Below are 6,000 nucleotides of genomic sequence, written 5' to 3' on the forward strand. Positions count from 1 at the left end.
GTTATAAAATAACGTGCATCCCAACAACTTTAGCCAATGCAGGCTCCTATTGCTATACCAGTGTGTTTAACGTGTGTGCGTGTGTGTGTGTGTGTTGTCATGTAGGCTATAGATATAGATTGATTGTCTTGGCTTGCTTGCATCCATGAAATATTGTAATGTTATGGCCTAGCTGGCTACTGCATATCCAGAACAATCTGGGGATGAGGGCATCCCCGAATATTGACGGGTATTTCGAACACACACTCAATATATAGCCTAACATATACAAATATATCACTGTAGGCTACTAGACACAAATGTATTTTCCACTAGCTAGTGGTGGTCATTACATTGTAGTGAAACTAGTAAAGACAACACAGCTTTATGTTACGGCGAAACATGGAGGCACTGCAGCTCTAGTCTCGACAATGCGTTACTTTAGTCTGGTATTTCTCTTCACTGATTGGTTAGACAGCCTTCAAACTTAGTGGTCAAGCAAAGAAGAGGGAGGGCTCGTTCTGCAAACCTAATAGCCGGAGTGAATAACTAATAGCCGGAGTGAATAACTAATAGCCGGAGTGAATGACTAATAGCCGCGGCTATTAGTCATTCAAAACCGTACGGAATTCTTGCCAAACCGCACGAGAGATTAAAGTCAGAATTCTGACTTTAATCTCAGAATTCTGAGAAAAAAGTCAGAATTCTGAGATTAAAGGCCCACTATGCAACTTCGGGCATGTCTTCGCTGTTTTCTTGGTTTTGGCACGCACATTTCTCTACACAGCGCCCCCTAAAGCTTCGTAGTAGATATTTCACAACACTGTCGTAACAACTCGTTGACGTCCCTTCCCCATGCTCTTCTACGCGAGCCCTGTGCATTTGTTTTCAAAGAAGCCGGCGAATGCGCGGAGCCATGTCCGAAATAGATGTTCATAAAGTGTAGGCAAGGTTATACATTTTTAAAATGGTGTATTTGCATTGCAATAAACATAAACCCATCATTTTTTATAGTTGACGGGGAGAATTTATACCCTAGGTTATAATTATTTTATCTTAGGTTGAACAGAACAATCAGTGTAAGAGGTTTGGCCAACATAATAATCGAAATAAACAAGAACCTGGATTCGGGGATTCAGTCTGTATCTGGGGGACGAGACAGACGAACAGCAAAACACCCATGGAAACAAAGGTGTTTATATGGTTGCAACCAAGCAAGCTAGAAACAAACAGGGCTCACAACAAAACGGTCGAGAAAATAATTTTTACAGGGCTCAAAAAAATGGTTGAGCAAACACATGTGTACAGAGACTATCAGAATCAAGAATATTACGCAGACAAAGTTCACCCAAGGGTACTTTCAATTTCAAAAGCAACACGGCCGAGTCGGCGTCTGATTTGCAGTCTTCTTTTTCTTTCAGTTCGAGCTATTCCTGAAAAGCTTGCCCAACGTTTACTCGTGTCTGGCCTCTCTGTCGGTCTGTCTCCCTTTTCTCTTCTTCTGTTCCTCCGACATTGGGTTTCTCTGTCTCTTTTTAGTCGGCTGATCTATGATGAATATAACAATCCATTAGTTACTTGTGTTTATATCGAGCCGGTTCCGTGTTTGTGGGTCTGTGCCGTAAAGCAATTCGTTACTGTAGTGACCATAGTAGTGACCCTTGCACAGAAGCATACGGCCGACATCTTTATTTTTTCTGGGTGGAAATAGTAACATAGTTACGCCATTAAATGCGTTTATGGAAACATTTTTAGCGAGAAATGTGCATTTTACTTTCAGAATGTTCGCTCGGTGAATGTGAAGGATGTTTGGTTTGATAGTTATGATGAAGAGTGAACGCTCCGTTCACTTGCATGGACAGAGTGTCTGGCTGCTAAAGCAACCTCAACGTCTTGGCGGACTATTTCTCTGCTGATCAACACTACGAATGCTGGAAACACACCAGACACACCATGTGAAGTTATTTAACCCGATTATCGTTATTTATGAGTCCTTAGCCCAAGTGAAGGAGTTCAAGTACCTCGGGGTCTTGTTCGCGAGTGAGGGTACTATGGAGCGTGAGATTGGCCGGAGAATCGGAGCAGCGGGGGCGGTATTGCGTTCGCTTTACCGCACCGTTGTTACGAAAAGAGAGCTGAGCCGCAAGGCAAAGCTCTCGATCTACCGGTCGATCTTCGTTCCTATCCTCACCTATGGTCATGAGGGTTGGGTGATGACCGAAAGGACGAGATCGCGGGTAAAAGCGGCCGAGATGAGTTTTCTCAGAAGGGTGGCTGGCGTCTCGGGATAGGGTGAGAAGCTCAGTAATCCGTGAGGAACTCGGATTAGAGCCGCTGCTCCTTTACTTAGAAAGGAGTCAGCTGAGGTGGTTCGGGCATCTGGCAAGGATGCCTACTGGGCGCCTCCCTTTGGAGGTGTTTCAGGCACGTCCATTGGGGAGGAGACCTCGGGGAAGACCCAGGACTAGGTGGAGAGATTATATCTCAACTCTGGCCTGGGAACGCCTCGGGATCCCCCCGTCAGAGCTGGTCAATGTGGCCCGGGAAAGGGAAGTCTGGAGCCCCCTGCTTGAGCTGCTCCCCCCGCGACCCGACCCCGGATAAACGGATGACGATGAGATGAGATCGTTATTTATATCCGAGATTATTTAATCTAACCCGATCTAAACTCTATCATGCACCCAAACACGGCGGCGTTTGGGTTTCCTACCTCGGACAACAATTGCCTCGCAACTGGCTGTTTATATCTAGCCGGTGCCATGTTGGGGTGTGTGTCTGTGCCGTAAAGCATTTTCGAAACTACAATCTGACTACATTTCCGAGGATACTTCCGCTGCGTCACATCCGGATTGTGTCGGTCCGAACAGATCAAGTTGCATATGCGCTTTTTCACTGGAGAGGCGACATGGGTAAATGACACACCCACCAATCAACCCAGAAATGGATGCAGAACCATCAGCATAACTCTCAACCTGCATACTTAATGTAATTTTGGCTAAAAAAGTTGCATAGTGGGCCTTTAAAGTCAGAATTCTGAGAAAAAAGTCAGAATTCTGACATTTATTTATTCTCAGAATTCTGAGAATAAAGTCAGAACTTAATTTTTTTTTACATGTGTGGCCCTAATCCTCTTCCGTTTGGGAGGGGTAGGCCGGTAGCCCCTGGTAATCAGGAGTACTCTGTTGACCAGTCAGAGTTTAGTTTACCAGTAGGTCCCGCCGCCAGCTCTACACCCATGGCACCCATAGCCCCTCAGCCTACCCAGGTTGTTACCGTAGAGTCATTGGGTGGCCTAGTAGCTGATTTGGCCAAACAGATAGGCGATAGCATTATAGCCAGCCTCAACACCATGCACCAGCCCAGTAGTACTCTGCCCCAGTCCCCGGGCCACCAATCCCTTGGCATTACTGATCCATCACAGCTGAAGGTGATTGTTCAGTCAGACCCTAGAGCTCCACCATACTTCAGGGGTGACCACACGGATACATTCTCCATTCATGAATGGGAAGACATGATGAAGTGTTATCTGGGTAGGATGAAGTGCAATACGCGCACTGAGGTGGTTGATTTGATTATGGCGAGACTGACTGGTAAAGCGAGAGATGTGGTGAAGGTATCTCTTCGCAGCCACCCTGAGTTAGATTCTAGTGAATTCCCAACAGCTGTATTTGACATTCTAAAGCGCAACTTCAGTGAGCTTACGTTCTCAAGCCTCCCTATGAAAGACTTTTACAGCACTGCCCCGAGGGCTGGTGAGGACATGATGGATTACTGGATCCGCCTTAACAAGGCTGTCGCTGATGAGTGCCTCCGTAGGCGTGGAAAGGGCGTTGAGGACCCTAGTACTGAGGTGGTCATGATGTTCATTACCCACTGCTCTGACCCCGGTCTCGCCATGTCGTTTAAGTTGAAGTCCCCTGAACTGTGGACCGCAGCGGAGGTTCAGGAGAGACTGGATGATCACATGACGAGTCTGAGAAGAAGTACAGCTCATGCCCAAAATGCAGTGAATGTGTCGGTATGCAGCCAGAGTCCTGTGGCTGTGTCTTCTCATCGTCCCCAGCATAGTGAACCACATCAGGCCCCTTCGGTGATACACCAATCACTGCCTCATCCTGTCTCTATCGCTCCTGTCTCTGCCCATTGCCAGCCTCAGTCAGCCCATATGATAATGAACCCGCCCCAGGCCCCTCCTGTGTCCCCCCTCTATCCTGCTCCAGCTACTGTCCCTGTTCCCGTCACTGCCAGTTCCTCTGGTGTTGAGCTTGGTCCTCAGCAGGTGGTCGCTATGTTTGACAGAGTCCTCTCTATGTGTACTGCTTCTCTTGCCACTGGTCAGAGGGGTCCTCGTCAGAACGCCCGGCCACAGAATCAGCAGAGTTCTCTGTGTAGAGTATGTAGCTCTGGGGATCACACAACCAATGCGCACTGCAGGTTTCATAGGCTGTGTCTCAACTGCTTCAGACCAGTTCACTTCAGGCATGAATGCCCCAATGCCTCCCAATCTCCAGCTGTGTCGACAAGCCGTCCTTCCAGCGCACCTTTAAACTAGCCAGCCCACGTAGAGAGAGGGATAGCGTGGGCAGTGATGGAGTAACCCTCATTGGAGAACGAGATTTGCAATCTGTCTATGTAAATAGTTGCAGCCAGCTTTCTGAAGACAAGACGGTCATAATGGTGGGGTCGCAGAGAGTGGACAGAGCTAGTGAGTTGTTTTATGCTCCAGTGTCAGTCGGTGGCCAGTCTATATTGAAAGGAATGTTAGATTCGGGCAGCATGTCATGCACGCTTAGTGAGGAGGCAGAATCCAAATTGAGAGCTGCCGGTGTTCTCCCTTGTCCTCATCCTGTGCCTGGTAATGTGGTGCTGATCGGTTGTGGTGGCCTCACTACACGGCCAAAGTGTATCTACGATCTGGATGTTGATGTCTATGGATTCTGGTGGGGCGTCTCGTGACACCCATGTGGGGGGATCGTTGGATTCCTGTCAAGGTCCTGAACCCCACACACAGCCCTGTGACGCTCCGCCGCAATGCCAAGCTGGCTGACGTCTCTCCCTGTCTGGCTGTTGAGGACCTGCCCATCACTCAAGGTCTGTGCGAGACACAGTCTGATGTTTCTGGTTCTCCTACTCCTTCGAAGTCCATGCTTGATCCTGTGCAGCTGCTGAAGGATCATGGGTTAGCAGACATAGACATTGGTGGCTGTGAAGTGTCTGCTGATTGGAAGAAGGAGCTGGCTGAGCTGTTGTTAAAATTTCAGGATGTGTTTTCCAAGGGCAAGCTAGACTGTGGGGAGGCAAAAGACTTCGTCCACCGTATCCACCTTTCTGACGACTGTCCCTTCCGACTGCCCTACCGTAGAGTCCCTCCTGCTCATTACCACCACCTGAGAGAAGTACTGTCTGAGATGGAGATGAAAGGTATCATCAGCAAGTCTCTGAGTGAGTACGCCTCTCCACTAGTCATGGTGTGGAAGAAGAACGGGGACCTGAGAATCTGCACTGACTTTCGCATGCTCAATGCAAAGACCGTCAAGGACGCCCACCCACTGCCCCATCAGGGTGACTGCCTTGCCGCCCTTGGGGGAAATGCCTTTTTCAGTACCATGGATCTGACATCAGGGTTCTATAACGTCCCTCTCCATGAGTCTGACAGGAGATTCACAGCCTTTACGACACCTCTGGGCTTGTATGAATACAATAGGCTCCCCCAGGGCCTGTGCAACAGTCCAGCATCCTTCATGCGGATGATGCTTAGCCTCTTCGGGGACCTGAACCTCTCCAGCCTCCTTTGTTACCTGGATGACCTGTTAGTCGTTGCTCCCTCTGAAGGCGAGGCCCTGAGTCGTCTGGGGGAGGTCTTCTCCCGGCTGAGGGCCAACAATCTGAAGCTGGCTCAAAAGAAGGGTCACTGTCTAAGGAAGTCTGTGAAGTTTCTTGGCCATATGGTGGACAGCAGTGGCGTCTCAGTTGACCAGGAGAAAGTCAGAGTTATCTCTGGTTTCAGTAGGGAAGATCTGA

The sequence above is a fragment of the Gadus morhua genome, chromosome 15 (genome assembly GCF_902167405.1).
Source record: "Gadus morhua chromosome 15, gadMor3.0, whole genome shotgun sequence".
In the NCBI taxonomy this organism is placed as follows: Eukaryota; Metazoa; Chordata; class Actinopteri; order Gadiformes; family Gadidae; genus Gadus; species Gadus morhua.